Source organism: Rana temporaria, chromosome 10 (assembly GCF_905171775.1).
Source record: "Rana temporaria chromosome 10, aRanTem1.1, whole genome shotgun sequence".
Classification (NCBI taxonomy): Eukaryota; Metazoa; Chordata; class Amphibia; order Anura; family Ranidae; genus Rana; species Rana temporaria.
Genome location: NC_053498.1, coordinates 50,218,267 through 50,238,478, shown reverse-complemented (window position 1 = coordinate 50,238,478; position 20,212 = coordinate 50,218,267). Strand labels below are relative to the sequence as shown.

Below are 20,212 nucleotides of genomic sequence, written 5' to 3'. Positions count from 1 at the left end.
AGCCCCACTTTTGTCTATGAATGCAGTCCCACTTTGTCTATGAATGCAGTCCCACTTTTGTCTATGAATGCAGTCCCACGTTTGTCTATGAATGCAGTCCCACTTTTGTCTATGAATGCAGTCCCACTTTTGTATATGAATGCAGCCCCACTTTGTATATGAATGCAGCCCCACTTTGTATATGAATGCAGCTCCACTTTGTATATTAATGCAGCCCCACTTTGTATATGAATGCAGCCACACTTTGTATATGAATGCAGCCACACTTTGTATATGAATGCAGCCACACTTTGTATATTTATGCAGCCCCACTTTTGTATATGAATGAAGCCCCACTGTGCATGGCACTCACCATGGCATTGCCTCGATCACACACAGCAGGTATCTCCTCTCCCGATGTGTGTCATTGAACAAACAGGAGCTGTAGGTCTGTGTTCGGCAGGGCAGTGTGCTCTAGCAAGGTCCCCCCCTAGATGGGCTTGTGTGATAGACAAAACACTGATTCAATCAGTGTTCCATCTCCATCTACTATCACACAAGCAGGTCTAGCACAGGCAGCACAGCCGAACACAGACCCAGCTGCCCGGTGTCATACACGCAGGAGAGAGGGGGAGCGATGCAGTCAGCTACAGCTCAAAGCAGCCTCAGGACAGGCAGCCTACCGGGCTGGGCCAGTCCGGCCCTGGTGATGAGAGAGAGAGTGAGAGACTCGGCAGCGGCAGCTGCAGGGACCGCAAATCGGTTTAAAAAAAAATGATAAAAAATTGCCCCCCCCCCCCCGAGGATCCGCTGGATCCGCCGTTGTTCTGAGCAGGGCCCTCTTTATCTTCTTTTATTGTATTATAACTGTATTGTCTCCCTTTTATATTGTAAATCGCTGCATAAACTGTTGGCGCTACAGTATACAAATCCTGTATAATAATAATAACTATCAATGCCAGCTCTCGGGCTCTGAGCTGTTCCATGAGATAGACGCTCAGAGCCGTGCTGGGAGGCAGAAGGCATTCATGAACACTGATAGTCGACACTAATGGGCACTGATAGGTGGGATTTGTGAGCACTTATAGGAGGCACTAATGGGTACTGATAGGTGGGATTGGTGAGCACTGATATGAGGCACTAATGGGCACTGATAGGTGGGATTGATGAGCACTGATGGGCACTGATAGGCAGCATTAATGGGCACTAATATGCTGCACTGATGGGCACTGGTAGGCTGCATTGATGAGCACTGATGGGTGGCACTGATGGGCATTGAGCACTAATAGGTAGCATTGATGGCCACTGATAGGCAGCATTGATGAGCACTGATCAGCTGCACTGGTAAGTGGCATTGATAAGCACTAGGAGGCTGCACTCATAGGCTCCACTGGTGGGCACTGATAGGTGGCATTGATGAGAACTAATAGGCAGCACTCATAGGCTGCACTGGTGGGCACTGATAGGTGGCATTGATGAGCACTGATAGGTGGCACTGATAGGCAGCATTGATGAGCACTGATAGGCAACATTGATGAACACTGATAGGCTGCATTGATAGGAGGCACTGATAGGTGGGATTGATGAGCACTGATAGGTGGCACTGATAGGTAGCATTGATGGGCACTGATAGGCTGCATTTGAGCACTGATAGGTGGCACTGATGGGAATTGAGTACTGATAGGCCTCATTGATGACCACTGATAGGTGGCATTGATGACCACTGATAGGTGGCACTGATAGTTAGCATTGATGAACACTGATATGCTGTACTGATGGGCACTGGTAGGCTGCATTGATGAGCACTGATAGGCGGCACTGATGGGCATTGAGCACTGATAGGCAGCATTGATGAGCACTGCTAAGCTGCACTGGTAGGTGGCATTAATGAGCAATGATAGGTGGCACTGATAGACAGCATTGATGAGCATGTATGCTAGCCCAACATTGAATCTTTAAGTCTAAGGCCCCGTACACACGACCAAACATGTATGCTGAAACTGGTCCGCGGGCCAGTTTCAGCATACATGTTCGGTCGTGTGTAGGCGCGAGCGGGCCGAATTCCAGCAAACATTTGCCCGCCGGGCCTTTTCCCAGCAGACAAATATTCCTGGACGTGTTTTAAAACCGTCCGCTGGAATCCTGCCCGCTCGGACATGTACGGTCGTCAGTACAGACCTACCGTACATGTCCGAGCGCCCGCCGTCCCTCGCATGCGTCGAATGACTTAGACGCATGCGTGGAAGCCTTTAAATGACAGGCCCGCCCACGTCGCCGCGTCATCATCGCGGCGACGACGCGGACACGCCCCGCGTAATGTTTACGCGCGGACTTCTGTACGATGGTTAGTACAACCATCGTACAGAAGCCCTCTGGCAGGCATGTACGGTGAAAACGGTCCGACGGACCGGTTTCACCGTACATGTTTGCTCGTGAGTACCCGGCCTAAAAGAACACCTGCAGCTGCAATGTTCGGCTAACATCTCTCGTTATAACAAGACCTCTGTAGTGCATTCTTTTCTTGAAATATATAGTTACATTGTTTGTCAGGTTGAAAAAAAACACAAGTCCATCCAGTTCAACCGGAAAAATTATAATAATAACGCAATGTCGCAATCCCATATACACAATCCTTCACCCACAGTTGATCCAGAGGAAGGCAATAAAACCCAGCAAAGCATTCTGCAATTTGCTACAGCAGGGGAAAAAATTCCTTCCTGATCCCCCGAGAGGCAATCAGATTTTCCCTGGATCTACTTTACATACAGTGTTACGGCCCCTTTGGCATCGAATAAATAACAAGAGGAGAGCTTCTGACGGGTGCAGTAGTTTTATTATTTCGGAACAAAGGTGCGCAGCAGGGTTGAATATTATTTTCTTTATCTCCTTGAGCACCGTAAATATGAATATCGTAAGCACCATAGCACCATAGCACCGTGAAAACTGTAAATGACATACAACACACTTATTTACAGTTGTCACCAAAAAGGGGGTTACAGGGTTAATTACAGTTGTCTGTACACACATCTAATTACATTGAACATTCAAAGAAACATGGTTACATGCAAAGTGTCTTGGATCATATAGCGTATTTAAAACCAAACAGCATGAACAGGGTTTATCTCTAGAACATATACACCTTTATAACAATGCACACTTTTCTGCATACCTTGATCCACTTGCCAAGGGGGGTACAAACTTTAAGCTTTAGGGATTTTCTGCAGACATCTTCCATGAAATCCTATGCAGACAGCTAACATGTGGCATCTGAGATACAGGAAAAGGCTTTCTTTCTAAGACAGGAAGAAGGAGTGGTCTTGTAATCCTGCTGATCAAAACGTTCCCCAGTTAACCAAAGGGAGGCAGAAAGGTTCCACTCAGCAGTAAGTGCTGAACAAGATCCACAATGATAAGCGGACAGTTACACTCCCAAATTATGTTATGATGAACATAACCTAAAAGTCATACATAATTTACAGAACATAACCTTGGCCGCTATAAAACATGGTACATCATACACAATTTAGCTTATAGGTACCTCTGTAACTGGCTACTGTCTTGTGTGGTGGTATGCTAGTGTATCACTAAAACTGAACTTATTTGCTTTCTATGAGAACTACTAGCTTTTGAATAGGACGTTCAATAATTGAAGGTTTTGATACATAGTCCTTCTTATCTTGCAATCTTCTGTCACCTACTAACACCTTGACTCGACGAACTAGATCATCCTTTTCTATTGTAGTTTCAATTACATGTCCTAGTTGCCACTGGCATCTGGGAGACATATCATCTTTGATTATGACAATGTCATTTACTTTGAGGTTACGTCGAGGTGTGTGCCATTTCTGTCTTGTGGAAACACTCATGAGGTATTCTCTTTTCCACCGACTCCAGAATTGTTCATTGGCTTGTGATGCAAGGGTTGTAATGGGTTTGACTTCAGGGTCGCCTACAATTAGTTCTGCCGAAGAGCTTGAAGATGCGTGCACTTCAGATTTCCAAAGGAAACTAGGCTCAGATAACCAACTTGAGGGGGAGATATCTGCTACATGTAGACCCCTGGACGCATGGTCGGCTGGGTTTTGTGTCGTATCCACATAATGCCACTGGGTTGGATCTGTAATCTCTCTTATGAGTTGAACACGATTGGCTACAAACACGTGAAACCTTCTTGCTTGGTTATTGATATAGGCTAAGACTACTTGGGAGTCTGTCCAGAAGAACTCTTTGTCAACTTCTATTTCAAGTTCTGCCTTCAACATGACACTCAACCTTGCTGCAGTGACGGCAGCTGAGAGTTCAAGCCTTGGGATGCTCACAATCTTCGTTGGTGCAACTCTTGCCTTGGCCATTACGAAGCTGCAATGGACTTGATCTCTGTCATTTTTGTACCTAAGGTACGAACAGGCACCATATCCTATGTTGCTGGCATCGGAAAAGTGGTGTAGTTCCACTTTCATTCTGTTACCAAAGTAACATCTGGGTATCTTGATTTCCCTTAAAGCTTGCAGACTACTCTTCCAAGCCTCCCACCGTGGACATAAGCTCTCAGGAAGTGCTTCATCCCAACTGATGCCTCTGCGGCAAAGCTCTTGGAGAATGCACTTGCCACTCAGTATGAAGGGGGCTATGAAGCCTAGAGGATCATAAAGGGAGGCTACGACTGACAGGATACCACGACGAGTTGAGGGTTGATGCTTTATGTCAGCACTGAAACTGAAGGTGTCGTTTTCAATTGACCACTGAATGCCAAGTACTTGTCCTTCTGTTGTTGAGTCTGGGCTAAGTTTGACAGGTACACTAGTTGTTGCTCTTTCTGACGGAGCAATACAGGACAGGACGTCCCTTTTATTAGAGTTGAACTTATGCAGTCGTAGGCCGGCATTTTTACATAATCCTTGAGTTTCGAGGATTAGATTCGAAGCTTCGCTGACTGTTGGAACGCTAGTTAGGCCGTCGTCGACATAAAAGTTCTTCTCGATGAAGGCTGATGCTGAGGGATGTTCTGACTTGTGTTGTCGTGCAAGATACTTAAGGCCGAAATTGGCACATCCTGGAGAGGAGCTGGCACCGAAAAGGTGAACTGCCATTCTGTATTCTTTCGGTTCTGTTTCCAACTGACCGTTCTCCCACCAAAGGAACCTTAAGTAATTGCGCATTTCTGAGGGGATATAGAACTGATGGAACATCTTTTCAATGTCGCATATCACAGCAACTGCTTCCTTCCTGAAGCGACAGAGGACTCCCACTAGAGAGTTTATCAGGTCGGGACCTGTCAGCAAGGTATCGTTTAGGGAGATGCCTTTGAACTTTGCTGAACAATCAAAGACAACTCTTAACTTGTCTGGCTTCTTGGGGTGATAAACCCCGTGATGTGGGATGTACCACACTGTATCTTCCTCTGATAATGAAGGGGCTGGTTCTGCATCACCTTTTCTGATTGTTTCTTCCATGAATGCAGTGTAGTGTTCATGGTACTGTCTATTTCCCTTTAATCTTTTCTTTAGATGAAGTCGAATAAGGGCCAGCCTCTTATTGTTTGGTAGTGCCAGTTGACTGTTGTCTTTGAAGGGTAACGGCATCTCGTAGTGTCCATCTTTCCTTTTCATTATAGTTTCCGAGAGAAACTGCACGAAGCGAACATCATCTTGAGACACGTACTTATCTTCATAATTTCTTTCAATGAAGTCCATTTCTAAAGCCTTTAACACATCAGCGACCGGCGGCATTGGCATTTCTTTCACTGCGACTCTGTGTACGAAGCTCTGGCTACCCTGTCTATCAAGATGTGGATTTGCTGATCCTACAATGCTCCAGCCGAGCATAGTTTTTTGAGCGAAGGGTTCATTTTCGGAGCCGATAACAACCTCCAAGGGAGCCAGTGCTGATGGGCAGTCATAACCGATCAGTAGTCCTACTTCGCAATCTTGAAGTGGCTGTAACTTGTTTGCCAAGTGTTTGAGGTGTGACCACTGGAGTGCAGTCTCCTTAGTGGGGATGTGAGACTTATCTACTGGAATGAAATCTCTTGTATAGGCTTGACGGAGTTGGACTTGAACTTCGGAGTTGAAGCCACGCACTTGCAGACCGTGAGCAATTTGGCTTGAAATAACTGTGTCAACCGCTGTCATTGTGCTGAGCCTTAGCTGTAATGGCTTGGTGCTCACACTTAACTTCGATACCAGGTCTGCCAGAATAAAGGTTGAATCACTCTGTGTGTCAAGTAAGGCATAAGTGAGGATTTCCCTCTGAGGCTCCGTAGTAGCTGACAACAGAACTGGAACAATGCATGATGTGGCAGACGTATGTCTTGTCAAAGTATGGGACATAACTTTGGGAACGTTGTCGTTTGCCTTATTTCTCATGCCTACTGAATCATCGTTTGATGCCTTGACAGGCTCAGTGTCTCTCTGTATGTGCAAACAGGTTGGATGACGTCGACTGCATATGCTACACGTGTGTCTTCCTTTGCAGTCTTTTGTAGTGTGGCCCTTTCTTAAGCAACCAAAACAGAGATGGTTTTCGTGAATAAAGGCCCTCTTTTCATCGATGGTCTTTGCCGCAAAAGTCAGACATTTAGCGACACCGTGTGTTTCGTCTTTGCAGACTAGGCAAGGTGGTTTCGGTCTTGAAGCTGAGATATTTGGAACGTTGAAGGTAGAGGGCTTCATTTGAGTGCTTGTGTTGAGCGCCTTGGCTCTCTTGGGAATTCTCTCATCTGTAGTCTTGGTACTGAGGAGAATAGGAGAGGCAATGGGGTTGCATGCAATCTTAGCTTCCCTTTGCAGGAACTCTGTGAAACGAGCAAAGGTTGGGTATTCTTGGGACTTGTCCAGCTCGTCCACGGCGATGCGACCCCATCTGCGCACGATCCATTCAGGCAGTTTCTTGAGAAGCTTGTGGTTTTCTTCACAATCATTTAGAATAGCTAGGCCTTTAACATGAGGAATGGCCTCCACACAACCTTGAAGGAAATCCGCAAACTCTCTTAATGCTACAGGGTCATTTGCTGATATCTTTGGTCATTTAGCCAACCTTTCTCTGAAGGCTCTTTGCACTATGAATGGACCTCCATACCTGTCCTGTAGGATTCCCCAAGCACCTAGATAGGCATCTTCTGAATTTCGGTAGAAGAACCCTTCCACTGCCTTACGAGCTTCACCACCGAGATACCTCTTCAAGTACAGCATTTTTTCGCACACAGGGAGTGGTTTCTGATCAATCAGCGCCATAAAGGATATCTTCCAATCTATGAACTTCAAAGGATCACCTGTGAATACAGTTGGTTCAGGTATAGGGAGACGGTTGGAGATAAGCAGACTTGCAAGTCCTGGGGTTAGACTAACTTCTTCATTTGGTCTTGACACCCCAAGTGGTGTATTTGAAGGTTGAAATGGCACAGCCTTTGGATTCAATGAGTTTCGTGGTTCATTATTTTGGCAGAGGTATTGCACATTGTGGTCTGTCTCCTGTTCGTAAATTTCAAGACTATCATAAGCGTTGTAGGCTTTCACTCTTGCTGCAGCTACCTTGACTTCATTTTCTGCTTGTAGCTGTTGTAGTCTTGTCTTTTCCTCATCCAACTTCAGTTTAATTTCTGCCTCTAGTTTGTTCAGCTTAGCTTGCTCCTCGCGCATCTGTTGCGTCGCCTTTGCCTGTTCTATTTTGGCTGCAAGATCTGCTTCTGCGTCAAAACGTTTGCTAGATCTGGAAGTGGCTCTTGAGCTTGCGTTGGAGTCTGGTAATGACTCTGAGAGGACAGTTTCTGTTTCTGAGTTTCCAAAGACTGACTCATGCTCTTCTTTATTAAGCACCATCCTCACCCTTTCCTTCTCAAGTTGATCGTTAAAGATTTCATCTACATTCTCTAGCCGCTTGCTGATGAGGTTGCAGATTTCAGCCGTTAACGCGGTGCATGCATCCATTTTCTTAACAACATACGGGGTAATGGAATTATTTTGGCACATGGACTCATACTGTTGGTGCACTAACGCTTCTTTGGCTTTAATCTCTTTCAATCTTGTATTAAGGTCTTCAGTTGAGCAGAAACCTTTTAACTTTGTCCTACATTCCTTTGCTAGCTCCTTCCAAGAGTTGCACACCTTGTTGAATGCCTTTTCATTTTTCTTAACTGTTTCTTCGTGCATTTCTTTGCCCTTTTCTGTTAGGCTTCGCTCTCTAGAGCTGGATCGTACCTGTTGTGACTCTGTGGGTTTGTCTGTTTCTTCAGCAGGTGACAACATTTTGTTCTAGTGTGCCTTTGCCTTTCAAGTGTGAGTGTGCCTGAAACCTAACTTGAATGAGCGTTGGCTCAAACTTGCTACTAAGGGCTACGACAGATAACAGGTGTTCACACTTGTAACTAAAGATTAGCAAACAATGCATACAGTACTACAAAATGTTTTAAACGAATATACTGCTGACACTTTCTAACCAGACAATTAACCCTTTACGTAAATAACTGCAGTTTAGTGGATTAGGAACTTGGAAGATAGCGTTGCTTTAAATCTGACACTAGGCCTCTAAACACGAATATAATAACTTGATCACTGGTTTAGCAAAATATTAACTATTTGGCTCGCATAGTAGTTAAGGGCGGCTTCCGGATCACATATAAAGAGCCCGCTATATTTAAAAGTCCACGTGACACGTTTACTTTTTTAGCCAAGTCTCTGTTGCCAAGATGGCGTCCGCACGTGTCTTGCGAGGCGTTGGGAAGCCTTTACTCACAGTTCGATGAAGACAGCGACGCAGCTGGTGATGTCGAGTCTCCACCGCAGCGACGAGTTTTCACTGTTACGGCCCCTTTGGCATCGAATAAATAACAAGAGGAGAGCTTCTGACGGGTGCAGTAGTTTTATTATTTCGGAACAAAGGTGCGCAGCAGGGTTGAATATTATTTTCTTTATCTCCTTGAACACCGTAAATATGAATATCGTAAGCACCATAGCACCATAGCACCGTGAAAACTGTAAATGACATACAACACACTTATTTACAGTTGTCACCAAAAAGGGGGTTACAGGGTTAATTACAGTTGTCTGTACACACATCTAATTACATTGAACATTCAAAGAAACATGGTTACATGCAAAGTGTCTTGGATCATATAGCGTATTTAAAACCAAACAGCATGAACAGGGTTTATCTCTAGAACATATACACCTTTATAACAATGCACACTTTTCTGCATACCTCGATCCACTTGCCAAGGGGGGTACAAACTTTAAGCTTTAGGGATTTTCTGCAGACATCTTCCATGAAATCCTATGCAGACAGCTAACATGTGGCATCTGAGATACAGGAAAAGGCTTTCTTTCTAAGACAGGAAGAAGGAGTGGTCTTGTAATCCTGCTGATCAAAACGTTCCCCAGGGAACCAAAGGGAGGCAGAAAGGTTCCACTCAGCAGTAAGTGCTGAACAAGATCCACAATGATAAGCGGACAGTTACATACAGTATCTCACAAAAGTGAGTACATCCCTCACATTTTTGTAAATATTTTATTATATCTTTTCATGTGACAACACTGAAGAAATTACACTTTGCTACAATGTAAAGTAGTGAGTGTACACCTTGTATAACAGTGTACATTTTCTGTCCCCTCAAAATAACTCAACACAAAGCCATTAATGTCTAACCCACTGGCAACAAAAGTGAGTACACCCCTAAATGTCCAAATTGAGCCCAAAGTGTCAATATTTTGTGTGGCCACCATTATTTTCCAGCACTGCCTTAACTCTCTTGGGCATGTAGTTCACCAGAGATTCACAAGTTGCCACTGGTGTCCTCTTAGACACCTCCATGATGTCATCACAGAGCTGGTGGATGTTAGAGACCTTGCACCTTTTCACCTTCCATTTGAGGATGCCCCACAGATGCTCAATAGGGTTTAGGTCTGGAGACATGCTTGGCCAGTCCATCACTTTACCCTTGGCTTCTTTAGCAAGGCAGTGGTCATCTTAGAAGTGTGTTTGGGGTCGTAATCAGGGCCGGACTGGCCAACCGGGAGACCGGGAAAATTCCCGGTAGGCCGGCCGCCTGATCTCACTGCAGTCTGCCTGTCAGTCAAATATACAGTAATCAGCGGCGGGCCGCAGCCGCGATCGCCGCGGCCGCCGCTCTTTTCACTTGTGCAGGGGTGACGGCTGCTGTTCCCTGGGGCTGCTTTTGCATACCTGCAGACTGCGGTAGTTAAAAGCAGCCGCAGGCCGGCGGGTTGCAGCTGCCATGCTCGGCGCCGCACTTGCCTTCTTGAACTAGTCCTGAAGTTTTTTTTCTCCTGTTCGGCTCCTCCCCGTAGACACATGATCAATGATGCTGCTCACTGATTAGCTAGGTAAGAACTTATCTAGCTAATCAGTGAGCAGCATCACTGATCATGTGTCTACGGGGAGGAGCCGAACAGGAGAAAAAAAACTTTTAGGACTAGTTCCATCGTCCCGTGCTGCGCCAACAGCGCCTAGTACAATGTCTCTGCAGTGTCTGCCCGGTCACGAGTGAGGGGAGAAGTGAACGGCGTCGCCACCCTGCCTTGGAGCACAAGGTGAAGAAATACATTTTAATGTAATAAAAACGATTCTCTCTCCTACCATATCTGCACCCCCCCCCGGGCCCCCCCCCCTTCTCTCTCTGTCACCTAGCTTTGCTGCCCCTGCAATTAGATTAAAATCTGTATAATAATCTCAGAGAGGGGGGGGGGTGCACTGTGCAATGCCTCGTGAGAGAGATTATTTTACAGGTTTAGGTTACAAATTTGCACCCCCTCTGTCACCTTTGCTGCCCCTGCAAATTGTAATTAAAAAAAAAAAAAAATCCCACCTGTCCTCCTGCGGCTGCCTCCCGCACTATAGGTACGGCACTTTACCTGAAAAATTTGGTTACTTACATTGAGAAGCCTGATTACACTGCGGGTATGCTGGTTTTTTTTTTGTTTTTTTTGTACATACCTTGTTATCGCCGTTTCATCCCTCGGCTTCCGGGTACGATTCTTGCGGGTCTGGGCATTCCTAGTTGATTAACGTTCCTCCGATTGACGCATATTTGACGTCACGACTTTCCGAAAGAAGCCGAAAGTCGCTGCGCAGGCGCCGTATAGAGCTTACTCTATACGGTGCCTGCGCAATGATGTTCGGCTTCTGTCAGAAAGTCGTGACGCGCAGTATGCGCCGGTCGGAGGAACGTCAATCAACTAGGTCCAGCAAGAATCATACCCAGAAGCCGAGGGATGAAACGGCGATAACGAGGTATGTACGAAAAAAAAAAAAAACCCCAGCATACCCGCAGTGTAATCAGGCTTCTCAATGTATTGTTAGAATTTGTTTTTAGGGGGAACCTCCACTTTAACTGTTGGCAGTATGGAGGAGTGTGACAGGCCAGATTGTCATTTGTTTGAATGGAAGAGGCTCCACCTAAAGTCAGTATTTTAGAAGCGCTTTACTGTCATTTTTGCGGCGCTATTCAGCCGCTAGCGGGGCGCCTCATAGACTTTGAGCGTCCTGCCAGAACAATGCTAGCGGCCCAAAAGGATAAAAAAAACCGCCGCAAAGCGCCGCTGCAGCAGTGCTTTGCTGGCGGTTCAGCACCGCTGCCCATTGATTTCAATGGGCAGGGGCGCTTTAGAAGCAGTGTGTACACCATTCCTACAGGGCCTCAAAGATGCGGCTAGCAGGACTTTTTTGAGCATCCTGCCAGCGCACCGCTCCAGTGTGAAAGCTTTCGCATTGGAGTGAGAAGAGAGGCTCTTTCAGGGCATTTTGCAGGCGCTATTTTGTAGCACCCTGAAAGAGTGGTTCCACTCACTCCAGTGTGAAAGCCCAAGTGCTTTCACACTGGAGCGGTGCGCTGGCAGGACATTAAATTTTTTCCTGCAAGCAGCATCTTTGAGGCGCAATAGGAGCGGCTCCTAACGTGCCCCTGCCCATTGGAATCAAAGTGACACTTTGCGGCCATTAAAAGCACCCCGCTAGCGACTGAATAGTGCCGCTAAAAATAGCGGCGCTTTACTGCCCATGCCCCCACCGCCCCAGTGTGAAAGAGGCCTTAAAGTCATCGTCATGTGCGATTGTGCGTGTGTGCTAAGCAGACAGGGCCGCTGGTGATCCTACTCCCTCTCTCCCCCTGTACAGTGTCAGAGGCACTGGCGCAGCATTGGCAGAGGACCGTATCTATTACAAGGAAACACCCCCTGCACTGCTGCGTGTCCCTAACCATCACAGTGCCACTGCCAGTGAGTGTGACTTGTATGTGTACCACTGCGTGCAGTCACTGTCTGATGTTCCATTCCTCTCTGCCTTTCTGCCCAGTGCTGTGCCCATGATACACTGCACGATTCCTCTGCATTTATGGGTGCTGATATTGCCCCATTTATGGGTGCTGTTACCACATTTATGGGTGCTGATATTACTGCATTTATGGGTGCTGTTACCACATTTAAGGGTGCTGATATTACTGCATTTATGGCTGATATTGCTGAATTTAAGGGTGCTGGTAAGGCCATATTTATGGGTAATGGTAAGGCCGCAATTATGGGTGCTGCTATTACTGTATTTATGGGTGTTGATATTACTGCAATCTTGGGTGTTTTTTTTTTGTTATGGTTATCTGAAAGATGGGTTTCAAATGTTTTGACAGGGGCGCAGTTTCAGTGCTTGCCATAGGCGCCATTTTCACTAGAAATGCCTCTGCTCTCGCCGTTGCACCCTCTCTCTCTCGCCGTTGCACCCTCCCTCTCTCGCCGTTGCACCCTCCCTCTCTCGCCGTTGCACCCTCTCTCTCTCGCCGTTGCACCCTCTCTCTCGCCGTTGCAGCCTGGCCCCTCTCTGGCTCTCTCATGGATTTTTCTCTTTTTTTGGGCTGGTATATTAATGCTGTGGGGCTGGTATGAAATTATTTCCAGGGCTGGTTTTCATTCCCAGTCCGGCCCTGGTCGTAATGTTGGAATATTGCTCTGTGGCCCAGTCTCCAAAGGGAGGGGATCGTGATCTGTATCATTATGTCACAGTTAGGCTTTAAAACAGAACACATATTAATTACACAGGTTCTGAGGCTAATTTAATGCAAATAAGGCACCAAGTGAGTTTAATTACCTCCTTAAAGGGTCACTAAAGGAAAAACTTTTTTTGCCTAAAATTAATGTCTGCAAGGTAGACAGACAGAATAGTGTAATGATTCTGTTAAAAAACTAGTAAATACCTATTAAATTCCTTCATCTATATCACCTCCGGCGTTCTAGTTTCTGTTCTCTCATTCACTTCCTGGTTTGCATCGTTCGTTCATGTAAGAACTACATTTCCCAGTATGAATTGCGGCACACCCAGTAATTCACACCTCCTTGAAGTCTCTAACATGTAGAGAGCGTCCTGCCACACAGATGTAGTTCCCAGGAGGGGGTGAGCATGTTACTGACCACCGCAGTAAATCCTCCCGTCATGGTGGTCAGTAAAATCAGACAAGCAGGAAGTGAACAGAACAGAGAAGAAATAGAGCAACTTCTGAGCAAAAACGAACAATGAGGAAGTGAAAAGAGGAATGTCTGCAGGTAAAGGATGCTTATTATGAAAAAAACTATTTTCCTTTACAACCCCTTTAATCAGCCACAGAACCTGTGTAATTAATATGTGTTCTGTTTTAAAGGGATGAGTTGGCAACCCTAGTCACAGTACATGCTGGCATTCATGGTTCCCTCAATGAACTGTAGCTCCCCAGTGCCGGCAGCACTCATGTAGTGAAAAACCACTTTAAAGAATTAATCTAAACAGCAGGCAACCCAAAAAGGACTACTCTGATCGGTGCATCCATAAGGGGCGCATGGGCACCTCCCCCTCTCTCCTGGCACTGCTCTATCACCAATAGATAGATTCATGCATTGCATGAATCTATCTATGGTCGTCGCTGCCGCCCCCTATTCAGGTGTCTGCCCCCCCTGAATTACAGCGGCGGGGTATTTTTTGGAAGCACCTGATTAGAGCCGTAGGATCTAAGTGGCGTCCAAAACGGAGAACATCGGGCGCCATGCTGGGCGCTCGCTGTTTACTGAAAGTTGTGTTAGGAAAGCAAATTAATCGCTTTCCTAACACTGAACCACCTCTCAGCCAATCAGGTGCTCGGGTCTGTTACCTGTCACCTGATTGGCTGAAACCACAGGCGCTGTGATTGGACGCCGCCTATCAGGCGTCCAATCATAGCGGAGGATGGGAAGAGAGGGTGGGAGAAGAGATAGAGGAGCGTGGAGGACATTGCCGCCGTGACCCGCTGCCCCACTGAGATAAGGTAAGTCCTGGGCAGGTGGGGGATGCACACTGGCAGCATTTGATGGGCACAGTAGCGGCAATTGATGGGCAAACTGGCAGCAGTTGATGGGCACAGTAGTGGCAGTTGATGATCACACAGGCAGCAGTTTATGGGCACAGTAGCGGTAATTGATGGGCACGGTGTCAGCAATTGATGGGCACAGTGTCAGCGATTGATGGGTACAGTGGCAGCAATTTATGTGTACAGTGGCTGCATTTGATGGTCACATTGGCTGCATGTTATGGTCACAGTGGCTGCATTTGATGGTCACAGTGGTGATAATTGATACAGTGGCTGCGTTTGATGGGCAAAGTGGCTGTGTTTGAAGGGCATAGTGGCTGTGTTTGATGGCACAGTGGTGGCAATTGATAGGCACAGTAGCTGCGTTTGATGGGCACAGTGGCTGCAATTGCCCCCCCAAAACATTTTGAGCACCAGCGGCCACTGACTCTGATAAGTAATCCAATTACATTAGTTGGGTAGGATATATACATTGTTGCAGTAGCACGGTTACAGTTTATCAAATGTATGTGGTATTGGCAGACATTTATTTTTGAATAGAAACACACACTTGTTCACTTGTTTAGGGCCAGATTCTCAGTGGAGATACGACGGCATATCTCCAGATACGCCGTCGTATCTCTGCGCTGTGCCGTCGTATCTATGCGCCTGATTCTTAGAATCAGTTACGCATAGATATCTATTAGATCCGCTGGCCGCTAGGGGCATGTACGCTGATTTACGCGTCGAAATATGTAAATCAGCTAGATACGTGAATTCACAAACGTACGCCCGGCCGACGCAGTAAAGTTACGCGGTTTACGTTAAGCTTTTCCCGGCGTATAGTTACCCCTGCTATATGGTGGCGTAAGTGCGGCGTACCAATGTTAAGTATGGCCGTCGTTCCCGCAACGAAATTTGAAAATTTTACGCTGTTTGCGTAACTCGTCCGTGAATGGGGCTGGACGTAATTTACATTCACGTCAAAACCAATACGTCCTTGCGGCGTATTAGGAGCAATGCACACTGGGAGATTTCCACGGACAGTGAATTCACCGTTCGCGAAAAACGTCAATCACGTCGGGTCACAGAAGATTTACATAAAACACACCCCCCTGTTCCAAATTTGAATTAGGCGGGCTTACGCCGGCCGATTTACGCTACGCCGCCGCAACTTACGGAGCAAGTGCTTTGAGAATACAGCACTTGCCCGTCTAAGTTGCGGAGGCGTAGCGTAAATCGGATACGTTACGCAAAGATACGCCGCTGGACAAGAATCTGGCCCATAGTCTGTATATCTCACCAAACACAGCAGTAGTGCAACATATTGCCATTTGATTAGACCTGGGCGTGGTTCCACCTCATACAACATCCCAGACCTCGCTCCGAGATATTTCCACTTTTTTTGACCCCTAAAAGAGTTCCTCGGAGGTTAAAGGATCACTAAAGGAATTTTTTTTTTTAGCTAAATAGCTTCCTTTACCGTACTGCAGTCCTGGTTTCATGTCCTCATTGTTCGTTTTTGCTTTGAGTTGATGTAATTCTGCTGTGATCTCCACACTTCCTGCTTGTCTGGCTCCTTATGAAAAATCTCATGGGAGCTTCTCACTGTGGTCTAAGCTGTGTGTGTAAAACTCCTCAGAACCAATCAGATTCATTTTAAAAACAAAACACTGCCCTGGATTTGTTTGTTTTTGTTCTGTGTGTCTCTTTACTTCACATAAACATAAATCCAGTTTAAAACCGAAAGTGAAATTAGAGGAACATTATATGATAGAATTTAATCTATTTTTAATAATTTTTAAAAGGAATCAGTTAACTTTTATGTCTCTATACCCTGTAAACAGTCATTTCAGCAACATTTTTTTTTTCCTTTAGTGACCCTTTAAGGCCTTGTACACACGAGGGGACATGTCCGATCGGAGATTTTCGGTCTGATGGTTGTACACACCATCAAACCGAAATCCGCGCGGACAGGATACGCGGTGACGTGGCCGCGACGATGACGCGGCGACGTACGCGACCCTGGAAGGTCAATGCTTTCACGCATGCGTCGAATCACTTCGACGCATGCGAGGGCTTTCGGCCGAGCGGACATGTCCGGTAAGTCGTACAGACGACCGAACATGTCCGACGGACAGGCTTCCAGTGGACATGTTTCTTAGCATGCTAAGAAACATTCGTCCGCTGGAAACCTGTCCGATCCACCGGAAAATTGTACGGTCGGCCGTACACATGACCGAACATGTCTGCTGAAACTGGTCCGCGGATCAGTTTCAGCAGACAAGTTTGGTCGTGTGAACGAGGCCCCACATTTCATCACTGACGACAAAGCAAAGCAGACTGTCGTAGGATGGTTCAGGAGTACTGACAAATATTTCTATGCCAAAGCTTTCAAGGCAATAGTTTGCTCTATGATAGGCATGTCCCAAGTCCCTCTGCTCTAAATCTATTCTGAAGTGATTTAGCTTACTGTTCAAAGATCCCATCGCTAGAGCAATTATGTGAAACTCTCATAAATTCCAATATAGTCCAATGCCTCGTATGACGAGATTAGGGGGATGAAAACTTGCTGCATGCAGGATATTATTTCCTGCTCTCAGTTTAAAGTACAGAGAATGAAAAAGTATCTTAATTGTGATGTTCAAGAAGGTATGACACTGTTCATTAGCTTTCATAGTTAGTTATCCAGATTACTGTTTAATATGTCCACGAATGACCTTCTGCTCCCACCCCCCAGGTAAAAGTTTGGGTATGAGAGCGCACAAGTAATCCCCTTCAAAGTCCCTTGTACCTGGAGGTAGCAGGAGCTAGCCAAAAAGAAAATAGTGTGTAAGTAAAAAAATTCAGCAGCTGCAATTAAAAGATATTTGTGTTCTCCTGTAATATACCATGGTCACTTAGAAAAGATCTAACACATTGAATGAAGAATACTTTTATTTAATGATTCTTCATCCAGGGAGACAGGAATTATTTCCTCTGGAACATTAAGATTCTCAAATAGTCCCAGTTAGAGCTTTTTTTCTCAGAAAATAGGTGCAGGAACTCAACAATGACCGTGTTCAGATTTCACAAACAGAAGGGTCTTAAAGGGGCATTAAATACCAGGATTGCATTACATATAGAGTGCAGAGTTCAGGGGGTTACACACAGAGGGCCATATTCTCAAACAAGTTACGCCGGTGTATCTACTGATACACCGGCGTAAATCGAATTTCCCGCCGGCGTATCATTGTTTTGTATTCACAAAACAAGATACGCCGGATTTAGGCTAGGATCCGACTAGTGTAAGTCACTTACACTGTCGGATCCTAAATGTAATTCGCCGCCGGCCGCTAGATGGCGTTTACGTTCAGGTCTCATTTGTTTATGCAAATGAGCCTGATACGCCGATTCCAGAATGAAGTCGCGTCGCGTAACCGTCGCTTACGTCGTTAGCGTAAGGTTACCCCTGCTATATGAGGGGTAACCTTACGCCAGTCCCACGTATGCCATGTTAAGTATGGCGTCGGGTCCGCGTCGTCTTTTGCCGTCGGGTACGTCGTTTTACTAAGTCGTTCTTGAATACGACTTTACGTCAATGACGCACACGTCGGCGTCATTGACGTTTTCCGTCGAGAACTGGAGCATGCGCACTGGGCTATTTTAAGCCCGGCGCATGCGCAGTTCGAACGGCAAGGGGGCGCGCTTAATTTAAATACAAGCCGCCCCCTTGGAATTACGTGGGGATACGCCGGGCCAATTACACTACGCCGCCCCAAACTACGGAGCAAGTGTTTGGGGAATACAGCACTTGCTCCTGTAAGTTGAGGCGGCGTAGTGTAAATGGCTTACGCTACGCCCGCCTCAAATCTACGAGAATATGGCCCTCTGCAGAGCTGTTGCTTGTAAACACAGAAACCAGACTTCTGTGTTTACAAGTGATTGTGGTGAGCAGGCAACAAAGGGTCTGAGCCAGAGGTGGTGGAACGGAGTTCCCCCAAGTTCCCCGTGAAAAAAAGCCCTGGTCCCAGTAAATGCGGGGTGTCCCTGACATTTGAGGGGAGTGTAATGGCTGGTTGTTGTAGATAAAAATAGACATATTGATTGGCCTTTTCTGTAAGAGAGCCTTACAGCCTGAAATTAGGGGCCTCTGAGAAGGATTAGTAAAGACATAGGTGTGCGCACAGGGTGTGCCAGTTGTGTCTGGGCACACCCTAATGCTCAGGCACATCTGGCAGACCCCAGGGCTATTTTTCTGGCAGTATGTGCGGGATCTCCATTTCAGCATCTCCGATATATGAAAATGGCAGTGCTGTGAATGGGACTATTTTTCATTTGGCTATTTAACTCCTGTGTGTTCAAGCCACGGGCCGTGGAGTAAGCCGACAGGTGGCCGAATTTTCCAATGCTACCTCTATAGTTCCGGCTCCCTGGCAGCTGAATAATAGGGTTTTTACCTGTAAAATCCTTTTCTTGGTGTACATCACCGGACACAGAGCCTAGTAATTACTAAGTGGGTTATATTCTACCTTCAGGTGCTGGACACTGGTGTAATCAATTAGACAGGAAGTTTCCTCCCTATATAACCCCTCCCATACTGGGAGCACCAGTTATTGTAGCAAAGCAATAAGTGTCCCAATATCCCCAAACAAGAGGGGCGGGAGCTCTGTGTCCTGTCATGTACTCCAAGAAAAGGATTTTACAGGTAAGCTGTTATAAAAATCCTATTTTCTTTATCGTACATCACGGGACACAGAGCCTAGTAATTACTAAGTGGGACGTCCCAAAGCAATGCCTACTGAGGGGAGGGAGACACAAATAATGCAGACCACCATCAGACATGAGGACCTATACTGCTGCCTGCAGCATACTGTGCCAGAAAGCGGCATCCTCTTGCCGTTTTACATTCACCTGATAAAAATTAGTGAACGTAAGCACCGACGACCAAGTTGCGGCCTTGCAAATCTGAGTCATAAAGGCTTGGTAATGCACCACGCATGAAGCGCTTTCTATCCTAGTAGGGTGCACTCTAAAAGAAACAGGGGGAAACCCTCTCTTTAAACCACAATCCTGAATAATAACCTGATGAATCAACATTGAAAACAGTTGGTTTAGACGCTGCCTGCTCTTTCCTGGGGCCTCCTGGTAGTGCAACAACATCAGTTTTCCGTATCCGAGCAGCCGCTTCAGATAGGCTTTGACTTTTCTTACTCTACAGAGAGAGAGTGTAACCATGTTAATAGCTGATCTGAACACTGCCTGCCCATTTCTAGGGTCTTCTGGCAGCACAACAAAACATCAGTTTCCTATATCTGAAACCTTCATATAGATTTTTAACTGCTCTCATCTATATTGAGAGAAAAGCAATAACTTTTCCTTCCGCAGAACAAGGTTCTGGAAAAAAGAAAGGCAAGCATATCTTGATTCAAATGAAAGCTAGATCCTTCTAGGAAATAAGGCTGGGTGAGGATTTAACATCACTCTATCCTTAAGAATAATTAAGTATGGCTCTATACAAAGAAAGTTGCCAATACTGAAACGCTGTTGCGGAACCAAGAACACCAATTCCCTTGTTAGAAGGATGAAGGGAAATATGGTGCATTAAAACAACTCTATAAAAATCCGTGCTGAGGTGTTGGGTGTGGGCTGCTGCCCCCCTGGAGTACCCCGATGAGAGGTCTGGATTGTTGTAATGTATATGAAAGGGGTAGATGGCGCTGCCCTCTACTGTGGTGTAGATGGGATGCTGGGAACAGTTGTAGTGTTCCGTAAAACTGTGGGAGTATAGGTGAGTATTTAGATCCCAGGAATTGATAGTATGTTAAATGTCGGGTAGCCAGTGAGAGGGCAAACTCACATATGATTGTGAGCTCCCTTCAGTTCTCCAGTTACGCCGTAGGGGGTGCTGGTGTTCCCTTCAGGTGGTGGGTTACCCTTTTGTCGATAAAGGGGTTCTTATAC

General features: G+C 46.1%; 1 protein-coding gene and 1 long non-coding RNA gene across 2 annotated transcripts in view; one reads left to right on the top strand and one right to left on the bottom strand.

Moving 5' to 3' along the window:
* The window catches only part of LOC120916559 (receptor-type tyrosine-protein phosphatase H-like), a 1,518,207-nt gene that overhangs the window by 188,587 nt on the left and 1,309,408 nt on the right, over positions 1-20,212 (top strand). The gene's annotated exons all lie outside the window — the stretch shown is intronic.
* Positions 2,794-8,889, bottom strand: LOC120916561. The gene is made up of 2 exons (XR_005744010.1): positions 8,710-8,889; positions 2,794-3,272 (listed from the first exon to the last, which is right to left on the bottom strand). It is a non-coding gene; the product is annotated as an uncharacterized LOC120916561 (long non-coding RNA).